Source organism: Canis aureus, chromosome 31 (assembly GCF_053574225.1).
Source record: "Canis aureus isolate CA01 chromosome 31, VMU_Caureus_v.1.0, whole genome shotgun sequence".
NCBI lineage: Eukaryota > Metazoa > Chordata > Mammalia > Carnivora > Canidae > Canis > Canis aureus.
This window is the reverse complement of record NC_135641.1, coordinates 38,488,836-38,513,724: the sequence shown is the minus strand read 5'-3', so window position 1 is coordinate 38,513,724 and position 24,889 is coordinate 38,488,836. Positions and strand designations below refer to the sequence as shown.

General features: G+C 39.6%; 1 protein-coding gene across 12 annotated transcripts in view; it reads left to right on the top strand.

The window, feature by feature from the left end:
* MECOM (MDS1 and EVI1 complex locus) overlaps window positions 1-24,889 on the top strand; it is a 552,464-nt gene that overhangs the window by 464,247 nt on the left and 63,328 nt on the right. The window contains exon 1 of one of the 12 annotated variants that reach the window (XM_077880245.1): window positions 23,933-24,534. The exons of 10 other annotated variants lie outside the window; for them this stretch is intronic. The gene's annotated coding sequence lies outside the window, so the exon portion shown is untranslated. Of the gene's footprint in view, window positions 1-23,932; window positions 24,535-24,685; window positions 24,824-24,889 lie in introns of those variants that run through there. One more of the 12 variants, XM_077880239.1, reaches the window with a different exon arrangement.

Below are 24,889 nucleotides of genomic sequence, written 5' to 3'. Positions count from 1 at the left end.
ATGAAGGAAAACTGAAGAATCTACCTTAAATTATTACTGGTTATTATTTTCCGTGAGAACTAAAGCAATTTAATTCATTCCTATAATGTCAGCAAAAGTTTCTAATAGAAAAATACAATAGCATTTTATGTGCAGCATCTCCTTTCTCCAGATTTTCTCTATTGCTTCGTTTGTCTTTGCTAAAAACAAAACAAAACAAAACAAAATAATAATAACAAAGTAATCTCTGGTAGGAAATTGGCATGTTTAAAATTAAATTATGCATGTATTCTCAGAGAAAATATTCTTATGTAATTTTTTTTATTTTTATTTATTTATGATAGTCACAGAGAGAGGGAGAGAGAGAGAGAGAGAAAGGCAGAGACATAGGCAGAGGGAGAAGCAGGCTCCATGTAGAGAGCCCGACGTGGGATTCGATCCCAGGTCTCCAGGATCGCGGTCTGGGCCAAAGGCAGGTGTTAAACCACTGCGCCACCCAGGGATCCTCAGAGAAAATATTCTTAAAATAATGCAAGGCATTTGTAAGCAACATTTATATGAAAACAAAAACAAATTCCAGCAGTACATTTTGAAATTTCCTTATTAATTTAACAACATGGAAAGAAGAATATCCATTCATTTTGGAGTTTTAGTGTATGTGTGTGAAAGACTGTTCTGTATTTTATGTATTTTATGAAACATTGCCCACTGGGTTTAGAATTTGTTATCTCCTAATGGAGAATCAAAAAGTTTACAGTGTTCATTGGAAGGGACATAACGGGTAGAAACTTAAGGGCACCTGTAAGGGTATTTAAAAAAGGGTTAATGCAGTTACTTTTATTTTCTTGTTAACTGCCAAGGTGAACAGTGTACTCTTCCTCAATAATATGAGCGAGAAAAACATCCCCAGCTTCAACTTTTATTTGAGGAGACACTGAGTCTTCCAATCCTAGGTAAATTGCAGGGTAGATTCCCTGTGCAACTTTGTGGAATGTTTCTAGAACTAGGGAACTTGGTTCATAATTCAGAATAAAAAAATTATCAGAGCTTTAGCTACTCTGTGCTGAATGGAAAAAAAAAACAACAACACTGGACTAGCTTATACTTTTTGGCACCCACACAAAAGTGCATATACCTTTGAATTGTGCCTTCTTTTGACCTGATCTAATTTAGTACCTTGGGAAACAATATAATTTGAAGGTTACTTCTGAGAGAACAGAGAGGCTTGGTGTTGACTCTTTAAAGTCTGAGTTGGAACAGACAATTTTAATGATTAAAATAGGTATCTAAATCAACAGGTAAAAATAGAATGCCTTGATCACAAGAGGGCTTGCTGTGTCAGGCAAGTATATGAGATAGTTTGTGATAGTCTTGGGATTTCATTTCTAGTATGAAATACATAAATGGCTAAATATAATTTTCCTAAAATATTACTTCATTGGGCCAGTTGTAAGATATGATCTTGGCCTTTGTATTTTGGCTGGCTGACATTTTCTTTTTTCCCATGGAAAAAAAAAGTAGAACTGGACTCATATAGAATTGCACAGAACAGAGTGTCGTACTGCCCCTCTCTGTTTATTAAGATAAACTTCTGATAAGATGGTTAAGCAGGAAGTTGGAATAGTTCAGAGAAACTAAAGGCTACTTCTTGCTCTTGCTATCTGGGACATATTATTTTACATTTAGAAATCTATTTTGAAGGTTCCTTTTTTTTTAAAGTACAAGATGTACTGAGTTTTGAATGATACTTTAAGTTTCCTTTTAATGGATATTGAATAAGTGTGAAAAAATGTCAATATTTTTATTTGTATTAACACTCTGAGGTCAGAGTAAACATTTAGTAATATGAGAGAAAGTATGCCACTTGGGTTCTGGAATGTTTGCAAAGAACATAGCAGAACACACTTGGAAGTATAATTACCATCATTTTCATTTATGAATAATTTTTATAGCATGTTGATTATTTCAGTCCAAACTAATGAGATTAAATTTCATCTATTTTTGGTAACTCCATATGTTGATTTTATCATACTATCAAGTCTGTCTTCTACTTAGCATGTTCAAATCAGGGAAAGATTTCCCCTCTGACCCAGAATAAGCTATTAAGAACTCTACTTCTGCTGAAAAGCATGTGTGACTTTTTTTCCCTATATTAAATAATAAAGCAGAAAACAAATTCTTTTTAATGACTATTTTCATCAGCTAACACACATCGTTAATTTAATCTAGGCTTACGGATTGAATTTGTGCTAGATGAGGGAGAAATATTATCCATAACTCTTCAAAGTGTAGAAACCAAAATCTGAGCAAATATAATTTATTTTTACTCACATGACAACTTTTTAATTAATAATATATGTGTACATTTAATGCAGATGAATTTTATCTATAATATTCTAAATCACAAGTAATTTCCTTTTACTGTGTTCTTTGAATTTTTCTATATGGTAAATAAGTTACATCCTTGTATGGAAATTGAATTTTTTCCTTGTATTCCAACTTCTCTGTGTGACTTGCCAATTGTCTGGTTTCAGTCAGAAAAGCTATCTCAATGAAAACCAATGTATTATTTGGTTATTTATAGTCCAAGCTATGAGCTTTAAGCACCAAGAATCTAACAAAGTCGACTAATGAGGTTTCCAAGACAGTTTTGATACAGAAAAAAAAAGATTAGATATAGAGTCAACATAGACCTTTAAATTGACATAGGAAATGAATTGAGGATCTTTTTGGTTTGCCCATAACTAATTATAATGCAATTGATGTTAACAAATCCGACCTAGCAGGATTTTAATCTACAACCTGGCAACATTTACCAATTTCACAGTTACAATTCTTTAACCTAATATCTCTCAGAAAAACCAAAATAAAATAATACCATAATTTAATAAAGAACCAACTAGTTTAATTTAAAGCAGCATAGAAAAAAAAAAGATAATACCATCAGGTAGAAAATTATCAGCATTAGCTCTGGACTCTAAAGCGTTTCCAACCAAAATTCATTATAAAAAGTCTAAAAGTGGTTTCAAAAATTCTTCTAAAAGTGATCAAATTATTTAACAATAGTATTACCATTCCCCCCCCCCCCATCCCTGTCTTCATGTGACAAGCTGCTATTCTCTTTCATTTCTTAGGGATTTTGCTTATTGTATTTATTTTATTTATTTCATTTCACAGAATATGTTAAAGGCAAATTCTCTTCCAGGACCAGAGTCAGCAGCTAGGGGAATAATAACTCTATTAATTGAGAAACTGGAAGGACAAGTACTTAAAAGCCATTTACACATTCTTGTTTTAATAAAACGTATGTTTTATTAAATTAATTTTGGAATCACATGCGCATACACGCATACAGAATCATTTTTCTGCCTTCGGGTCGCACGCCTATTCATGGAAGTATAGATTATATACACATAGAGAGTAAATTTTCAATTACCCAAGGACAAAATAACTTTTCTTTGGAGGAGGGGTTGGAAGGTGATTACCCACGGTGAAAAGCAATCATAGAGGATTTGTGAAAGCAGTTTAAATTACTGTTAATCATCTGAAATATTTATATATTAAGAGCTCTTTATTATTTAGAGCTGCACAGTAGATAATAAATACCGCAGCATTTTAACACGTGGGACCTGGAGTTCCCTGGCCAATCGGATGTGTCATAGATTGTAAAAATGCTTTCTTCCTCTACTCACTGCCCATCTTTAGCACCTAGGAATGGCTGGCCCCCCAAAAAGGCTGGAAAGCCCCAAGGCTTGCAGCAGCACTAGAGGAGTGGAATATGTAGCTGCAGATACACTGCCATACAATTCATCCCCTACGTTAGAGACAAATTGAGGAAAAGTAAAACATGCTAGGAAACAAACAATAAATAATAGATTATGAAAGTAGACCATGATATTTTGGCTCTTTCTTGCCAAACAGTATACATAATTTATGTACATTTATGAACATAGTTTATTTGCATGGTTTGCATTTTTAGTTGTAAAAACTTATGAACTATTGTTTTGACTCTTTCAGATATAAAACAGGAAACCTGTTGTGAAATATAAGATGTACCTCACCTCAGTACATTTGCATTACGTAATTATTTTACAATATTTTGGCTTTTTCTCTTACCTTTGTTACTTTTGTTCACATTGAATTGGCATTACGTGTGATTGTCACCCACACTCTCTTCAGTACCTTACTTATTATAGTCACATAAAAAATACTGATACTTCGATTTATTTATGTACAGCCCCTTACCTGGGAAGGGATTTGAAAATGATTGTGAAATATTTAGCTGTTCTGCAAAAACTCCTTTTGCACACATATTTGGAGTGAGGTTGAGAGACTAATAAAAATTTAGGCAATTCAGATTATGTGTACTGGAACGTTCAGTAGCCCCTTCGAGAAAGTTACGAAAGGTCCCGAAAATAAGAATGCAATCTTCCCCTCCCTGTCATTCTGTTATTATTATTATTATTATTATTATGTACTTTAAACCTGTTGCTTTCTCTAGCCACCACACAATAAATGGAAAACCACAAACAGTTTTTAAGAAAAAATGTATGTTTTGTTCAAGGATAAGTTCTGGTGATCAGTGTTGTAAGCATGACGTATGAGAAAGCTGTGATAATAATGAGAAGCTATTAGGAGGAGCAAGCGGCAAGAATGGAAAGAAAAAAGGGAACCTCTCCTCGCAGTGAGAGAGATGGGATCCTTCAATGAGAGTGGAATTCATGATATACATAGTATGGCCCAGCTGTTTGGGAACATTAAAAATCCCTTCGCTTAAGCTGTTGAAAGCTGCAAAAAAGACCAAATGTTTTCCATCTCAAAACACATTTTACTTAGCTGTGTTTTGAAAGCTGTTATCTAAACATTAGGGGGGAAAAAAAACCCAGCGTATTCTAACATGATTTCTTCCTTGGGTGCAAATCAGCAGTTATAATTTAATTTAGGAAAGAGAGTGAAAAAAGGTAGAAGGAAAAGGCACATTTTATTCTCCTACCTTCTTGTTTATCTTTCCTTAAAGTATTTGAAGGACATAAAACAGTGAAATAAAAAAGTCACCGGCATACAGTTTTGTTAACTTATCTCGTGAACATTAAACATTATGCCTCAAATTTCGTATGGTACATAAAGTGTTTCGCCTTGCGAGATCATGTATACAGCACTTCAAAAAAGCCAGTAGGACAGCTCAGTAAATGTAATGGATGTGTAACAGCAGCTCTTTAGATCTCTTGTATTTAGCATGACAACTTTGGGTTCTTTAGGTGCTTTAAACATGATATCTAAAACCACATATTTTTTTTCCCAGTGATGAAAAACATAGACTAATTACAAACTTCTTGTATGCTAGGGATGGCTTGACCATCCGGTGCAATTGAACATTTTGATTCTACTCTATCTCCTTTTGTTACTGAAATCCATCAGTTTTACAACCTCACCTTGATTCCTTAGTGCATTTTCACTTTATTTCTCCCGGAGTCATAGTCATAGTTTGGAAATGCGTTGTCTAATGGTGCGGTAAACACTTTCTATCTATTACCCAAAGCTTTGGAGGTGAAATCTTAACTGCTCCCCGATGCCTGCATCCATCTATGTCTTCACTAAAATCCTTACCAACTCTTATTAAGCAGTTTCAAAAGATTATCTTGAAACAGAGGGACTTCTATAACCCACTTTAAGAGTGACTTCTATAAACCAACTTGTTTCCTGTCAAAACTTATGTTGGCTATTATGTAGACAAAACTTGTCAGGAAACTTTACTGGGAATCTGGCTCAGACAAGGACTATGACATGGGGTCAGTGCCTTGCACCCAGGATGCAGACCACAAGTGGTTTTTGATGATAAAAGCACAAGGAAGTTTCAAACAGTGTAAATAATCAGATAAGGAAGCCGATAGCCAGGGCAGGCACGCTGGATTTAGGAGGAAACGGCCACTAATAACCCTAAGCGACCTTCCGTGGGCTAGGAGACATAATTATGGTTTAATGACATAATGTTAAACATCAAATTTCATTGTTTTTACTAGCATCCCTTTATGACAGATGCATAGCTGTGGGCAGAAAAATGAGAAATTGTTTTGTTTCCTTGTATTTTTACCTTTCTGTTTTTACACAAGTCTACGTGACCAATGTAAGATAAGGATAGGTAATACGTTTTCTAAGGTCATGTTTGAGAACCTTAGTAGATGAGAAGTCCTCTCTTTCTCTGACTTGAGTACTGAGTTTCTTTTCCATGTGCTTTTTCCTAACAGACTACAATTAAAATATTTTCATCAATGAGAGAGTAATTGAAAAAAAAATGGGATGATGCCACAAACCAAGCATTGGTACAAATTTGTTCTCACTCTGATTACGATTGAGCCTTGGGAACATCATGTTGCTTCTCTGGTCTCCATGTTCACATTCGCAAAATGACTGCATTAATTACTAATATGCTATATATATTCACTGATGTCTCCGGAGTTAGATTGGCCTTGAAAATGCCCCTAGTGGGTTCTTCCTTCATTTATCTAATACGTGTTGTTAAACCGAGGTTAACATCCCTTAGGGTCCCTGTCAGTCAGTGGTTGGCTCAGAGTGACCCTGAATGCCAACTCCCAATGGCAGACAGATGACATCTTTGGCAAATTAGGAGGCCAGGCTTTCTGGTGTTTATGTCTGAGGTAGTAAAGCCTGGGGAAAAGTTATATAGCAGGATAGACAGTCATTATTGATCATGGTTTGAATCCCTTCTTTAATACTTAACAGTTGTGTGACTTAGGGCAAGTTATTTACTCAATCTTACCGAGTTCAGTTTTGTCATCTGTAAAACAAGGGCAATAATCACTTATAGCCCGTTAGTGGGTTATTAAGTGAATATTAAGTGAACTGTGTCACTTGACACAGAAGAGGCACTTAATAAATCATTGTATTATGATCGTTATATGTTACCATCTTATCATCATCTCTTGCTTCTACTACTTCAATAGCTTGCTAATTATTCACCCAGCATCCAGCCAAATTCATTTGCCACATTGTTGCCATTAGGGTTTTTAAAGATGAGAATTTGGCAAAGATCATGTCTGATTTCTTTCTTGAATGAATGAATAAATGAGTAAAATTAACTAGACTGACTAATGTTAGAAATAAAATATTAGTGACTGGGTGACTGAGGAGGGCACTTGATGGGATGAGCACTGGGTGTTATTCTATATGTTGGCAAATTGAACACCAATAAAAAATAAATTTATTAAAAAAAGAAATAAAATATTAAAAGACACTTTCTTTAAAAAAATAATGGATGTCAGGCTCCTGGGTGGTTCAGTTGGTTGAGCATCTGACTCTTGGTTTTGGCTCAGGTCATGATCTCATGCACCTTGAGACTGAGCCCTGCATCAGGCTTTGCATTCAGTGGGGGGAGTCTGCTTGAAACGTTCTCTCCCTCTGCCCTCTCCCCCACATAAATAAATAAATAAATAAATAAATAAATAAATAAATAAATAAATAAATCTTTTAAAAATGGCTATATTGCCTACATTTATTATTAAAACCAAACAATTTACAAAAAAGTTAAATCCATGAGTTGATTTTTTTTTAAAGATTTTATTTATTCATGAGAGACGCAGAGGGATAGGCAGAGGGAGAAGCAGATTCCCCATGGGGAGCCTGATGTGGGACTTCATTCCAGGACTCCGGGATCATGCCCTGAGCCGAAGGCAGAGGCTTAACCACTGAGCCACCCAGGTGCCCCATGAGTTGATTTTCAAGTGATCGTGACACACAGAAAAACAGCAATGAGCATATGTATTTAGACATTACACTTACAATTTAGAAATGTCTTGTGATTTTTGTTATTGTTATTTTTACTATCGCAAATAGGTTGACTACAACATAGAGTATGTCTTTGGTTGTTAAAGAAAATGGAAAAAGTCATTTTCTGAAATGTTTCTAGCGTACCTACAAAGCATTATGCCTGGATATGTACCTTTAGTATGTTATCAATTATTCTTAGGTTAATAAAAAATTACTCTAGAAATTTCATGAGCTTACCAGTTGCTCTTAGGTTTTACCAGAACTATTATTTTTCAATGCTCCTCTAATTTATGTTAACAGATTCACCCCGGACAGAGCATAAATCTGTCTGGTACATTTGAATCCATCAGGAAAATTGATCTCTTTGTTTAGAACACACATGAATATACACATACCTAAGATACTATAATCTATAATTCTAAAAACATATAGGGATGATTTTATACACCTAAGGAACAATAGGGAGGTTAGGTTTTATCAAAGCAATTAAGCAAACATTGAAAATACATTTCGCTTAAGTCCGGCACACAGTAAAATCCCCAGAACTATTCTTTTCCACTTTTGCCAAGCCTTTGAATGAGTGCAAGTCTCACTTCTCCCATAAAGCTTCTCCCGCCATGCCAGCCTTCACACATCTCCCTCCTGTCTGAATCTCTGCAGCAATTATCATTTGAGCCACATAATTTAGTACTTAATGACTTACAGTCCTGTGCTACTTGCTGTTCTTTCAAGTAGCTTAGTCTTTTCTCTCTAAATAGATTGCATGGGCCTTAACAGCAGGGACAATTGTTTATATTCATTTTTTATTTCCTCTGGCTTCTAAACCTTATCCTACAGCAGATTTAGTTTGGTCATTTTCAACTGTGAATCAAGAGCCAAGGCATTGGAGAGAGTGGCATGTGATAGAGGACACATTCCAGAGTTATTCTGAAACCCCAGAGTCCATGCAAAATGTGTGTGTGTGTGTGTGTGCATGTACGTACATGTGATTGTTTATATGCATACAGAAATTAAAAAAAGAAGTTCAGATTTGACATAGACTTCCTAACTTTTAGATTGTGTGATCTATTACCACATTCAAAAAAAGAAGTTGTAGAATAATATGTACGATATAACTCTATTTTGGTTAAAACAGAACATACACATATATTCATTTCTTTGTTTTGTGTGAGCAGACAATACCACAAGAAGAACACAGTGGGTTGAATATTGATTACCTCCGAATAATGAAACATCTTCACGTTGTATAGTTTGGTTAGCAAAACAAACGTGTTCTTTTTGTAATTTGAAAGACTTCAAAAAAAAATGTTCCAAAATGAACACTGCAAAGGAAATATCAAAGTGAAGTGGAGTGATAAATAAAATTACCAGATTTTTCTGTAAGAGAAAAAAAATAAATATAAATTCGGCCTCTTTGCCAGGATAGGTGGAGAACCACCAGCGCTTTGGGAAAAGCATTTGCTAAGAATCGAAAAGCTCTGGCTTCCAGCCACAGGGCCAGCACTTACTAGTGTCGGGACCTTGGGCGAGTTCTCTAATGTCTACATCTCCTTTTTCAGTTTTATTGTGGTGATAATTTGACTTGTCATGCCCCTTCATGATTTTGTATCATTAGTGACTTAGTTAATTTAAGTGGAAAGTATATCCCTTGGGAAGGATAATGTATTATCCCTACTATGCTTCTCTGTCACATCTGATATGGTTTGGTTGGTACTTAGAGGCAAACCTGGCCATTTCTCTGGGAGCCTGTGGGGATGGCAGCCAATAGCTACTTTATCAGAAGTGGCTGTAGCTCCTGGGAGAGTTTTGGCTACTACCAGCAAGGGACAAGGTCCTAGTCCATGGCAGGAGTGGAAGGGGAGAGAAAGAGAAATTGCTAGTATTATTTTTCACTGATGCGTTTGGCACCGATACGGTTATGTTGCCTTTCTTCTAGCTTTGGGCTAGAGTTGGGGAAACTCCTGGCAAGCAGGTTAGCAAGGGACTTCTTTGTTCAAAGATCAACATCTTAGTCATTTTATAAAGACAACAAAAATCAGTCTGAATTTGCACAGCAACTAACCCTCATTTAGTACATGCCACCAAACCATGATCTCCTATATGATGGCTCTGGAAATAAGAAACAAATCTTTCCAAAATCTTGTTGTTAGAATGTCAGCACTCTGAAACTTGTAATAACTGCCTTTTTTTCTGTTTTCAATCTAATATAGCTTAAATTCCAACAGTCTTTGGAAAGCGTTCCATAATTTGGCCTTATCAAGTCTTAGTCACTAATGCTTCTCAATTTTATGGCTCCTGGGACCTCCTAATGAGTATATATCGAGCAACAATTCATGAGCAGAAATGGAGGCGAGTATTATTAGATGAGAACATGAAAGCGCCCCTTTGGAGCTACAGCAGGCTGCTGCTAAGTGTGGGCTGGGAGCCTCATGACCAGAAGAGGTCAGGGCACTGAACTCTCCATATCCACCAAAGAGCATTGGCTGGTGTATTTTGTATCTTTTCCTGCATAATAAATCACCCCCAAACTTAGTGGCTCAAAATAATAATAAACATTCATTATTTTCAGTTTCCGTGGTTTAGGGAATCAGAAGCCACTTAGCCAGCTGGGTAGTTCTGACCCAGGATCTTATCAGGTTGCAGTTATGACCGTGGCTCCTGTCATCTGAAGATTTGACTGGCGTTGGAGAGCCATTTCCAGGGGCCACTCACTCTCATTTGAGGACCTGGCCAATGGAACAAATATAGTGCGATCTTCAGGATTCACACCAACTTCTTATTTTGTGTATCTTCTTTCCTTTTCCTTGAATATTTCATGCCCCATTTTCTCTACATTTTGAGGAATTACATCTCTTAATAGCTTACTTCAACTAGTGAGCAAACTTCACTTCAAACTGATCTTCTGTTCAAGGCTTATTGTAAAAACATGTACAACTTCCAGTAGAATGATGAAGACTCCTGTTTCTCTTTCATGTGCTTTCTTTTGCCTATTTCCAAGATTCTTCTTTTTAGAAATATTTCTCTCACTAGCATTGGGACTCCTAGCTTACTTGTTAGAGACCATAATGCATTTGTGTTTGAATTGCTTTTTTTTGGTTATTCTTCTCTGGTGCTCCGTGTTTCCATTTCTGTTTCTCCAAAATAACCTGCTGCCCGAGTGACCACAAATACATTAGGAGAAAAAAAATGTTTGTCTTCTAATATACGGATGTTGATGAGAAACACAAGCCATGAGGGCATTTATATCGAAGGTAATTATTTTATAGAGTTAGGACTCCTTTTAATGATAGCTAATGTTAATATAGCACCTAATAGTTAATGTTTATTAGGTGCTTATGTGCTGGTACTGAGCAAAGTACTATGCATGGATTATTTTATTTAATCTTCTCAATAGCCCTATGAGATACTATCATTATCTTCATTTATAGACGAAGAAGCCGAGGCGATAGGTAACTTGGCACATGTCACTTGCCTCGCATATAGTGAAGCTGTGATTTAAATTCAGGCTGAACTGCTCTAGAGTCTGTGCTTTTAATCACTACATTGTTTCTCCGCCTTATGAGTCTCTGCTATGTACCAGGCATTATACTAAGTTCTTTTTTCTTTTTTGAAAAGATTTTATATATTTATTATATAAAATATAAGAAAAGAATGAGAGAGAGCATGAAGGGGAGGGGCAGAGGAAGAGGGAAAGCGAGGAAAAAACCCACACCAACATTGAGCTGAGCACAGAGCCCAATGTGGGGCTCGATCTCATGACCTTGAGATCAGACCTGAGCCGAAACCAGAGTTGGATGCCCAACCGACTGAGCCACCCAGGCACCCCAATATATTAAGTTCTTTATCTACATTATCTTCAGTTTAATCCTGATAACCTATGATATAGGTGCCATTACCATAATTTTAAAGACTGCATCAAGAAATTTAAGCAACTGTCTCAGTGTCACATAGCTGGATGAAGACTCTATTGAGGCCTTAGGTATCAGAGGGTGACAACTTAGCCAGAAACTGTGGATGAGACTGATGGCTCAAGAGCCCAAGTGAGTTCCTATGTGCAGGGAGGAAACCTGTGGTCCGCTGAGCCCTGGGAGGATCTTCTTACTTCATTATGGCAGCTTAGCACATTCAGTCCATCACTTTCCCTACTAAAGGCCACGAGAGGCAGGTTGCTTGTGGAAACAGACTATTGCCACCACATCCTAGGTGTGAGTGATGTGACAGTTGGGTCGTGTGAGTCCTGCAGGAACCACTCCATCACCTAGACAATATTAAGCAAAATTGGGGGAGGGGGCGCAGGGAAGAGTTAGAAAAGAAATGTTAAGTTGTCTTCTGCAAATACTAGGTAGAGGATATGTTAATTTATTTTCTTGATTATTTATTTTGTCAGTGCTATGAAATATTTTTCAAAACCTAAACAAATTCAGTCAGTTTATATTTTATTGAGGGCTTAGATCATGCAGTGAGCAAGTCATTGGAAATCGGGTGTAATCAAAATTTCTCTTGCTCAGCCCTTAAACTACCAGTGTTGATGCAAGTTACCTTGGCTTTGGTGAAGCATCAGAGAAACGGATGTATAGTATTTGCATTCATATACTGCATGGTGTGAAAAATACATGATCTCTAAACCTGAGAGTTACACACTCAACACAAGATACTCATCAAAAAAAAAGACATTTAATTCCTGGTTCCTATTGAGGGAACAGATGACTCATGTCTCCACCTCATTCTCTTTCCTGGGTAAAAGATCATTCAGTCTCTCTCTCTCTTTCTTTGAATCCCCCTTTCCTCTCTTTCTTCCTCTCCTTTCTTTCTCTTCAGAATAGTTGAACATCAGTAGTTTGACAACGTATATATTACATTGCCACTATACCTCCCAAGATTAAAAGTTAGCAAAATAGATTTTATAAAGCCTTTAAATGACTTTTTTTGAAATATTTCAGAAGTGATATGCACAGGAAATGATAGACATTTATTATGATGCTTTCTGCAGAAACAACAAAAGCCACAAATTAATGCAAACACATTCCATAGCTAAAGTGTACTTAATGAATTATCTCAATTTGATTCATCTACCCATTTTTGAGGATGGATGAACTTTGCTAGATTCAAGGGTGGAAGTGGGAAGGAGAAACATAAAAGTGTGTAAGATGTAGTATGATATTACACAAAAGCACGAGTTGAAAACTTAAAATCTGTAGTCGTTTCGATGTTACCTTTCTAGGCTAATTTCAATTTTCTTCATCTTATGACTGGGTTCCATGTTTTATTTGTAAATTTATAGTCTACATCATATGGGGATAGAAATTATGTGTGAATCAGGGTGCGTATTTTTCTTTCCTCTCTAAGTATTTCCATTCATGTCCCTTCTGGCATTCTCCATTCTAGTGGTAGGGCACTGCGTTAGCTAGCCTGGATTAGTTTTTCCAGCCAAGAATTGCATACCAAAACACAAATACCTTTGAGAATCTGCATCTTGGAAATTGACCAGTACTTAATTCTGGAGTTTAGAGACAGGCTATATAGGATTTTATTTGAAGCTAAAGAATTGACTCAACAAAATTTACAGACAGATACTTTTAAAACCATGGCTGAACTCAATGTCCATATATTCATAATGATACTGAGATTTCATTGGTACTTTAACCAACTGTTGGAATATTTTGACATTTTACCTGTGATATGTATTAAAAGAGATGTGACACCCATTCAGTGAATTGCAAGCCTAACACACTTTTCTGGCTCTGTGGGGTTTTAAATTTTTTTATTGGGTCTGGCTGTGGTCATCGATGTTACAAAATTGGAATTTTAGACTTTCCAACATAGAGAAAAGATAAATGTTTCACTAAATCATTGACAAGAGCTTAACCTATTGATTATTTCTTAATAATTCTGTAACGGACACATCATAACCAGCATGTACTGTCAAAGCTTTGGAGTGGAGTGTTAATTCTGGGGTCAGAATTGGCCTACCACCCCTCCCCTTTGTTTCATGTACGCCTCTCTAGTTAGAAGCAAGCACTTCCAATAGATCACAAATTAATCACAGTCATTAGTGTTCTTTACGGAGAAGATTGTGTGGTCGCTCCTGTGAAATGGCCTGTTCCTCAGGATGATGAGTTAATTCATCTGGAACAACGTTAGTTCATCAAGGTTTGTGGTTTATCTAAAGATCAAATTCCTGTAATTTTGTATGCCATCTGATTTAATGTCCACTTAGTTTAGTGGTTAGGCAGCCATCGGCAGGCACAACACATGAATCCAATATCAAAAACTGGAAAAAAGGCAAATTCTTAAACATCTAATTCAGGCATCCTTAAACTGAGATTGACTTGCTGCTTTTTTTTTCCTCCTGGGGAAGTGCAGATCTAGATAATGCCAAATCTTATTAAGAAAAGCCTAAATAATGTATAACATTGTGTGTAAATATGCCCATGGTAAAATCTATGCTTTAGAAGAGCTTTTAATGGAAGAGGATAGGAAAGAGTGGGTTGATTTCGAGATGAGATTATACACATTCCTTTGGAAGGTTCTCGTACCATACTCTCAAATATAATTACAGCAGTTCACAGGGCGAGGATCAATTGGCTAGAGCTTACTGATAACCTACTTTTCTTGTGAGCCTGATAGACCTTCCGAACGCTTTCAATTTGAATGAAAAGTTGAGGCTTGATTTCGTTTTTATTCATTGATTACAATTTTGTAGTAACATTTTTGATCAGGAGTTTAAAAAAGTCAACTGATAGAAAAAATATTTAAAAGAATACTTATATGCTTTGCTGAAACGGATGCAAAGTAACATAAAATTGTTTCCCTTACTTGTCCCAGTGGAAGGGGGAAGGGGCTTTCATACATGTTTAAATATTTTTGTTGATGCCCCATTAAACAAGTCAAAAGGTTTCTTTACTGAGGGACTTCTTAGACTTTTAGAGTCCTAGAGCATTTACCATGTTGATGTTCACTGTGAAGCCCCAATGGGAGTTATCACCTTATTTAACCACAGAACACATTTTCAGGGAATACTTGTTAACCAGGCACCGATTAGAAAATGCTCACGTGAAGGGTATTTCTTGGCATTAAACAGCCTACAGGTAGATTGGCAGATAACAGAAATATTCCAAATGACCCTAGATAGGATGACTGACTAGTGAACAATTTTAACAATGGGTACTGTAAGAATTTCAAGGAAGGGTGCCTGGGGGGCTGTGTATGAGCTTGACAAATAGAACTATTATTTCTATTGTTTCATCTCCTGAATGCTGTGACTATCAAAGAAATGTGAAGGGCCCACATGAACACAGTTAAAGGACCAAAAGCTTCTGCTCACATCCCTAGTTATTAACCAGAGCTGAAGATTTGTTTAGAGGGAAGAATCAGGGAACAGGCCTAGAAAGATAAATTTGACATCAAATTAGAGAGGAGATTGCATTTGGGATTAGGGGCTTTATTTTCTAACACATTAGGAGCCATTGGGATCTTTATTAGTGTGTTTTTTTCTTTGTTTTTTTTTTTTTACCTTATTTTAAAAGTAAGACAAAACATTGTTATAACTTTGTTATTTCAGGAAGGCTAATTTGCAGTATAAAGCAGTCACGAAATTCAGGCCTGCAATGACAAGGGCTTCCCGTAGGTCAGTGCCAGTGGGAAGGTGAGGGCCCCATGGAAACAAGTGAATGGACTGACCAAAGCCATGATTGTTTACTGGGGATAAGGGAAAGGAAAAAGCCCAAGATGCTGTTCAGGGCTGGCACTCAGGTAAAGGGCGGATGTTAGAGTAACAGACATTTGAGTGATGGGGAGCAAGGAAGTGCTGCTTCTGGGAAGTAGCAGTGGCAGGAATTTCTATCTCTAAATTCCCTAAAAGAGACTTATCAGTGCCTCGGTTGGTTCCCATGGGGGAGGATGTTAAGTAGGCTAGTTTGCTTGGATATTTAATGCAGCAATTCCTCATACATCTAGCCATAATTAATTCAGTCTTGCAAGGGAAATTCAAAGGTGGTTTCAGCCCATAATGAAAAGATGCTGCTGAAGATGTCAGTGCGAATAAAACTTGATTCCATCGTTAAGAATCTTATAATGACCCTTCAGGAGGATTTTTGATGATTTTAATAATAAACACTGAAAAGCATTATAGATACTACCGCTAGGTAAGATAGAACTGGCTATGAACCAGGAGAGAAGCACGGATGATTTGGGGTGAATGATGGAAAGGTCAAGCTTGGTTGGTAGCAATCACTGGGCATAAAAAGGGGAGGTCTTTGAAGGGCAGATAAGATTTCATCCAAGATAATCAAGGCAAAATGAATTACAGGCTGAGGAGCGATAATGGCTATAGTAACAATTATTTCAGTAATCAATAATAATAATATCTATTTTGATTGACCATACGCGAGGCACCGTCCATGATTCTAAGTGATTTACATATATGGCTTCATCTAATGTTCAAAAAAATGGAATGAGTTTATGCTGAAACGTTTAGACAGCTGAAACCCATTGAAGACTTTTAAGCAGGGTAGCGATTAACAGCTGATGCTTGGGAAGATGAACAGTGTTGAGCTTTAATAAACTGGTGGGAAGGCGAGCCATGGTCAGAGATCTTTTAGGAGGTCATTGCCATAATTCAGACAAGAGGTTAAGAGGCATCCAAGCTGGGCATCCAAGTTAGGTGGGAATGAACATCAAGGAAGGTCCTGATGCCTCTTTTCAGCAAACATCTACTGAATACCTACTGTATGCTTGGTGTTAAATAAGGCTCTGGGCAATGGACACAAATATGATAGACCCTATCTGTGCTACCCTGGCACTTCAAGTCTACCAGAGGACACGGTAGAGAATAAATTTCCTGGTCTTGGTAATAAATATTAACCTAAAAGTCATCCGGATGTGTGTGTGTGTGTGTGTGTGTGTGTGTGTGTTTGTGTATGGATTCCTAACCTGGTTTTTAGGGATCTTGAGTCTCCTTGGCATTTTACCTCTGCCTCAGAGGTCTCCTTCGTACTGATTGGCAGAGAACACAGTGGGGGGGACAGAACAAACTCAGCTGCAAGCCAGACAGAGACAGACATCTTCGGGGGCAGCACAGCTTGAGAGAGAAACAACATTTTTCTTAAAATTCTTTTCTTCCGTAGGTCAGGGTAAGGATTAGGGCAACTGACATTGGAATGGAAGAAAAAAGGTAGAAAAATACTTATATTTTGCCATTCCTCAAAATATAGACTAGACTGTCTTCCTCATCGTGTGTGTATGTAAGTCTCTTCCAGCCCATTATACCAACACCAATACTGTGAAACGTGCAGTATTTTGACCTGTTCCCATGAACTCAGAGCGGTTCTCACTCTTATTACTCAATTTGTTTTCCCAAAACTCGAGGTAGGCTGATATTATGAAACTTTCATGGAACCGAACTCAAAGGTTAAGTGACTTACCCACAGGCACATAGTTAGGAGTGGAGACAGGAGTAGACAAAGGTCTTCCAACTCACTTTCCCCACATAATTACGAATCTAGAAGCACTCTGAAATGGTGTTTTTATAGACTCGGGAAAGAAGCTGACCCTAGAGTTACTGCATAATGTGCTAAATAGTGTCCTGAAAGATTATATTAATTAAAATTAATAAAGTAATTAAAAGTTAATTCCCAAAAGAGTTGAGGTTAATTCTAAAGGCATTTCATTCTTTGATCTAAAGTTAGGAAGAGTAAGGGCTTTGGCTTTTTGAGACTAATTATAATCATGATCCAAGTTATCATCCATAAAAAGAAAAGACAATAGTAATTTTTGCTCAGTGATCTACAGTGCTTACTGTCCAAACAAACCAGATCGATGTTATGTATTTTTTGGTGAATATTTGTTTTTTGTTTTCTGTGAATATTTATTTGTTCATTTTTTTAAAGGCCTCTTTCAATGCATACACATCAGATCATTAAGCACTTCTACTTTGGGTGGATAAGGAAGAGAAAAACAATAGTATTTTGTCTCTTTTTCTCAACCAAAATTTTACTCAAACATATTTCATTAAAGTTTTTATTTTATAACAGTGTTTTCATTTAAACTTGGTATAAATTTTTTGTTGTTGTTGTGCTTTAGACACAAAATAACCACTCAGCGTAATAGCTTAGGACTGAAATACATCAAAATAGCCCAACAAAAAATACTTTAAATATGGCAGTCTTAATTGGAGTTTAGGAAATAAATCTTTGACTATAATAATTTATTCACTCGAGCTGTTGTCTCAGCAAAGTATTTCATCTTAGTTTCCAAAGACCTGCTAGTCATTACTAAATATATTTAAAGTCAAAGCAAAATAAATAAATAAAAAGGAAATTCACTTTCATCCTGGCCAAATATACTATAAAATACTCAACTGGTAAGAAAGTCGCCTGCCTTTTTTTTTTTTTTTTTTTTTTAAGAAAAAGATCAGATAGGTGATTACGCTTGTGTAGTTAATTAATACAATAGGAAGTAGGTAATGGTTCACTGGGGAAACTTTTATATCACAGTATCTGTTATGAAGGATCCCATGCTGGAGGGACAATAACGGGGTGCTAATTCTGAACGCACACAGTGCCGTCCTACAAAGACATCAAGATTTGTAGGAAATCAACCCTCCAGCAGTCCTGGCAAGCCAGACTGACCCCAGCAAATGAAAATAATCAAAAGTAATTAGAAGCGTGCTGGACTACTCCTCGGAGAGCCAAGCGGGAGAGTAAACATGCCTGAATCCTCGAGCCACTGCAAAAGCCCATGTCTGAGCTGTTAGGTGCCCTGACCTTGTCCACATAAAGATGTGATTTATGAAGTGCAGGGCACAGCAGCAGGGCTTCTGTCTTCTCCTGGAGAACCAAATTACTGAGGTGGAGATTAACATGCTTTCAGTAGGGCCCATTTCCAGACCAAGGGAAATTTTTTATTTACATTTTTTTTACCTTTAATTTCCTTTTTTCTTTTTTTTTTCAACAGTTCCCCCCCACACCCATAGATTTAAAATAAAATAAAAATTTAAAAAGGACAAAATCCATCAAGAGAGACCAGAAATATCTTTGCTGAGCAGCGATGATGTATGTTGGTGACTATAGACATTCAGAGCCCTTTTTGTTTATAAATTTTTTTTTTGTGCTGGACTATTTTGTTTGGGTCTACCTACCCAGAACCACAGAATTCACCTTCAAATTGAGGTGAGCCCATCTTGTGAAATACTCCCCTGATGAAAACATATAGACTAAAAATTAAACTAAATATTGCCTTTGATTCCATGGCTTTCTGATCTAGTTTCTCTTGCTAAATGTGGTGCTTCATCAAAAGCCTCACTTTTAAGTAAAAGTATTTGGGAGAAGAACTTGTAGGTGGTCGAGAATTTGGAGAGAAAGAAAGAGGAGAGACAAATTGGAGCTTCTGTATTGGGAGAAAATATTTATATGAGAAGCAACGGGGGAGTCTCTTGAATCCTAAAGACATATGTATTTTTTTTCTTATCGTCGTCTCGGCTAAGTTTTACGAAATCCTATTGCGATGTGTTAAAGGAAGCATCGATTTTCTTTTTAAACACACATCAATATCTATACATGAAGCTAATTTAATTAGCAAGCAGTTATTGTTCGGCCAAATGTCAATTTCTCAGATTGTTTCATGTTTCTGGACGTGAACTGTATGAAACAAGATTTCACAGGATCTCCATGAATGAAATTGCACTTGAGAAATGTAAAAATGCACTTGTACGTTCTTGAAAAGCTACAAAAAAACAAAAAAAACAAAAAAAAAACAAAAAACACCCCAAAACAACACCCAGTGTTAAAACAAAAATGTCAGGCTTGAACTTCAGTGTATATTTAGCCACCTCAAGAAACCCAAAGCTGCGGAATTAAGGGAACTCTACTTAGGCTGAGGTTATAAAGTGCCTTCCTCTATAAACTAAAAACATAATGTCAGGGTGAATGGGAACATACTTTATTAACTTTATGGTATTGAAAACTGCCAGCAAGTTGTCTTGTTTTTAAATATTGTCCTCTGCAGAGCGTTACAGGGCTGTTTGTCCACAGGAAGCCTATTAAAAGTGGACAGTGCAGTCATTTCATCTGGCTTTGGCTGGACTGCTTTTCTTTCCTTTAATGACGTGCTGGAATGTACCATGCCCATAGGGTCTCCATTAGCAGAACTTTTACTTCTGGGACAACCATGAAGTTTAAGGCTTAAAAGAGGCATCAGCTTACAGTCTTGGGGGAATCCCTTGAATACTGGAGCACTAACTTCTTACTGCTTTAACTAATATATTGACTTATTTTAAATAAACAGTTACACAATGGAGGCAGAGCCAGTGGCCTTATTGGAAATCTTTGAGCCTTTTAAAGATTCTGCAATCCTCGCGGATGGGGGAGGAAGGAAGGGGCCTGAGGAGGGTTTATGCCCTTTTCAAACCAGGAAGAAAACACATTAACCTCTCCCACCTCAGCCCTGCCATCAGCCAAAGGGGGATCTTTACAGCTCCCAGAAAATCTATCAACTCACACTCAAACCTCATATTTTCCGATGCCTTTTTCCTGGTACGCCGCAATTAACAGAACGAGAGAGAGAAAAGACAATAATTCCTTCTGGAAAAGAATGCTTGAACAGTCCGATTCTCTCTTTAAACACCGCTGATGAATCACTCTTCTTTTCTGCTTTCCCCCAGAGCTATACGTTTGCTGTCGTGGGCGCCTCTGTGCCATCCCCTTAATATTTAGATCATTTGTCCTGATACATGTTTGCAAATTAAAGTTGGTTTGAGATTATAGTAAAACCATTATTTTTAATAGCCCATTTCAAGGGCAGCGCTAAACACTGCAGAACACGCATGTTACTGATTACTGCTGAGCAGACAGCGGCTTTTGCAGATTAATTTGTAACTGGGAACTACTGTAAACAGATTTCACCAGAAATCCCAAAGAATAAAGGGAATTGGTGGTGGTATTTGGCTCCTTGTATTTATTTATTGTTTTAGAAGCCTCCTGATGGAGAGCCAGTTACCCAGGGAGGAAAGCCAGCCCCCGGGCCCCCCCCTCTGCCACCACCTTGGCCTCCAGCTCCGGCCTCCTCCTCTGGTGCACTTCTCCCAGGGGGAGGCCGTGGGCCAGGGTCTTCTCCCAAACGGTCATTTAGATGGCAAGAGGCTCCTTCCAGGAGAAGCAAGGCCCATCTGCCTACCCTGGGGTTTCAGGACCTTCCTCTGACACTTCCCGCTGCGCCCTCGGGGTCCAAAAGCGGGGTGACTCCGTCTTTATATGGAGTTTGCACATCTCCTATCATCAAACAAGAGAGGGGGGCGGGGTGGGAGAGAAGGGGAGCAGCGCGGGAGCCAAGGCGGTGGTGGGTGCGGGTGGGGGGGGGGAGCGAGGGAGAGAGATTAATATTTAGTGTTTGCCCGGGTCCTTCTGATGATTTCCTTGAGTCCCTGTCGCCAGTTATTCAGTGGGGAGCAAGACGGATGATGATGCTATTAATAAAATAATAATGATGAGGCCAAGTAACCCCCCATCCCTCGAGATAAATCTCTGCAAGGTTTCAGAGAGGAGGCGTTCACTCTTCTGGCCCTGCCTGGAGGAGGGAGCGCCCCCGGCAGAGGTGGCCCCGGCTCAGCCCGGTGGCCCCGCGGCCCGGGCTCGGTCCCAGCCCCAGGCGGCGGCTGCTGCACCTGGGCGGTTAGAGCCGCGGCCGCGGGGCCTTAATTCGGGGCGCAACGCCATCTACCGGCCTCCTGCCGCACCTGCAGGTGCCCGGGCTTCCAGAGTCGCCCCGCCTCCCCCACCCGAACCCAATATAAGGAAAAAAAAAAAAAAAAAAAAAAAAAAAAAAAACTCGGAGGCCCTTTCCACGGAATCCTAATTTAGCCGGGACCTGCCGCTGATTCTGCTCGACCTTTTGTTTACCCACCGACGTTTCCTCCTTTTCAGAGCCGCTTTTTTTTTTTTTTTGTAAAGGGCAAGGAGGGGGTGGGGGTGGGGGGCCGGGGCGGGGGGATTGGGGCGCTGAGCTCTCAGACCCCCTGATCGGGCCGCACTGTCTGAAGCAATCGGTTCCCCAGATTACTTGTATTTAATACACAATGCATCATAAAACAAATCCCTCATCCTGACAGGAAGAAAATAGAACAGCTCATAGCTCGAGCCGGTCCAATTTATGGCTAAATTAAAAAAAAAAAAAAAAAAAAAAAAAAGGGCTCCGACAATGGGCAAGTCGAGGAAGGGCCGGAATCCGTGGCAGCAAACCGGGAGCTCTTAAAGGTTCTCAAGCGCCGAGCTCCATGGGAATATCTGCCCGGGTTTTAGGTTATTTACAAAGGATTTTTCCTGTCCTACCTACCACGGCTGGCTGTGCGATTTTCCCTCAAACAATGGCCATTATCTGAAATAACAGTTCAATGTCACAGATAACAGGCCCCCGAAACGAATTAGTCACCACCTCTTGTCATTTCTCTCTCCCCCCCCCCCACCTCCCTCCCTTTTGTTACTATTTTTTTTTTGTTTGTTTTCCAATCAGCATTTTGGGGAAAGATACATCGACTAGATGTACACGTCTGTTTGCACTTGGAGAAGAACAAAAAGGGGACTTGGCGTGGTCCCCGGTTGCTGACAGAGCTGAGCATCCTCCGCGGGCCCCTCCGCGCCCCCTCCGCGCCCCCGACCCCGCGAGGGTCCCTGCGACCCGCTCCCTCGGCTGAACTTCCCATTGTCGAGCCCAGGAGTTGGATTTGTTCGTTTATTTTTATGAATGGGGTTTTGTGATAACAAGCACTTCTTTCCATTGAACCGGTGGGTTTTACTAGATTTTTCCAAGGGTGGCCCTAGGTACACCCGTAGGCTCTTTGGGTTTGGCCACGCATTCCCTATATTCTCTCTTCCAGGGCCGTTTCTGAAAAGTTTTGATGGAAACTGACCCTGTGCATTAGAAAGTTAATTCATCACCCCGGACACTACGACTGATCCCCCAAAGCAGCGTTGATAATGTTAAGAAGTTTCTAAGAATAACCTGAGCTGTGAAACTGCTTCATTCCACTTTTTTTTTTTTAAGAAACGTTCATGGTGTTTTAATGGACCTATCACAGAATCTGGCAAACAAACAAACGCAAACAAACAAACAAACAAACAAAACCCTCATAATCGTCCATCGCTCCAAGCCCTTAACACCTTAACACTCTTGGGGCAGGTTACATGCCAAAAAAAAAAAAAAAAAGTTTCAGATTCTGTAAATGACTTCTTTTAAGGAAACTATGGCTTGAAAAAGTAGCATGCTCTTCAGCTGACCTAACTATAATACTGGAGGGAACAGAGGATGCATTTCAATAATCATCATTTTTAAAAGATGCTTAGCAGAAAACTGGAAATGGACAGGTCAACTTTCAGTGTCATGACGGCTGCTGTTTTCTGGGAAACCTGTGAACTAATGACTGAGGTGTGAGCAGGAGCCAGTGTCTCTCTACCCTACACCCCAAGCTCGCCCCCTCCGGCGCCGCCCCACCCCCAGCCTGGGTGCACACACCCTCGCACCCCCCGCCCCAAAAGCACCTCTCCAGCCGATCGCTCCCATCCCCCCTCTCCAACATCTACACACACACACACACACACACACACGCACACACACGCACACTTACACTTGTGCTTTCAGGACAAGCGAAACAGAGGCTATTTCCCTAGGGAAAGAAATCCTGCCTGGCGAGATCTCCCCATTGGTTGTTTACCCGGGGAAATCTACATGTTTAAGGGGGATGGTGTATCCACAGTCAGTCCGTCCCTATAGGACTTGGGTCTCGGCGACCTTTTTGTGACCTCTCCCGCCAGAGGAGGCTGCTGTCACTTTAAAAATTTACTGAAAGAGGAGCCCGTCGTCTGGCTTCCGATCACTCTGGGCGGCGGGAGATAGCTCCCTTTCTCCCTCGCCCCGGGTTCTTTCTGGATGGCCGAGCAGATCCTCTTTAAAGAGACAGTCCGTGAAATAGAAACCCGGCGGCTGCGCTTGGAGTTGCGAAAGGGGACGATCCCGGGAGGGTCTCGCACCGGGGACGGCGCTGCGGAGGATCTCGCAGGGGGGCTCCCGCTGCCCTCGCCTCCCCGGGCCCCCCCACCTTCTCAGGCTCCCCTCCTCCTGCCTGTCCCCCCCCACCCCACCCCTACCCCCACCCCACCCCTACCCCCACCCCACCCCACCCCTCGGAACTGGGAGAGAGAGAAGGGGAAGAAGTTTTAGTGGGTTTCAGATAACTTTCATTACACATCGGGCTGATAAGAGCAAGAGAAAGTGAGAAAAGAGGGAGGTGATGTGAACCAGAAGGAACAGCTCCGAGCTCATTGAGGGAAAGGGGAGAGAGGGGGAAAGAAAGGGAAAAAAAAAAAAAAGAAAAAAAAAAAAAGCCCAAACACACCAAACCCGGGTCACCCAGACGAGAGGAGACTTCATTTCTGGTCTTAAAAATACACAGTTGGCGGACAATAAATCTGAAACGCGTGGTCCTGGCGAGCAGATCCTAGAGGCGGACAAAGTTATCAGAGAGACCTATTCGGAAATCGAGACGCGAGGCTTTTTTTTTTTTCTTTTTTTCTTTTTTTCTTTGTTTTTATTTTTTTTTTTTTATTTTTTGTTTTTTGGTTTTTTTGTTTTTGTTTTTTTAAAACATCCCGAAATGTGGTTCGGGATCGTTTGAAAGGATTTTCGTGCAGGAAAGCTGGGGGCTGCCGATGATGGTATTTTGTTTGTTTTCATTCTTCTGTGATTGCCTTTTATTGCTGAGTTTGAGGCCATAGAAATCTGAAGGTAAGAGAACTCTCTCAAAAAAAAAAAAAAAAGAAAAAAAAAAAAGAAAAAAAGAGTCTTGGCGATGTGCAGAGGCTGTAACTCGGGAGAGTTTCCTGCCTTGGCACCCCTTCCCCGGGGCGCCCCCCGCCGCCTCCCCCCACCCCGCCCCCGGCCGCTCTTCCCACTCGCCCGCGGCCCCGCGGAGCCCGGCGGCTCATCTACGCGGCCCGCGCCGGCGGCGTCCTGGTCCCTCCTCGTCCCTCCTCGTCCCTCCGGGGCAGCGGTGCGGTGTGGACGCGTCTCCGGGGTGGGTCGCCCGGCCTCCGGCGGGTCTGTCCGCGGGCTGCGGGCCTTCTTTCCTCCCGCGCTTCTC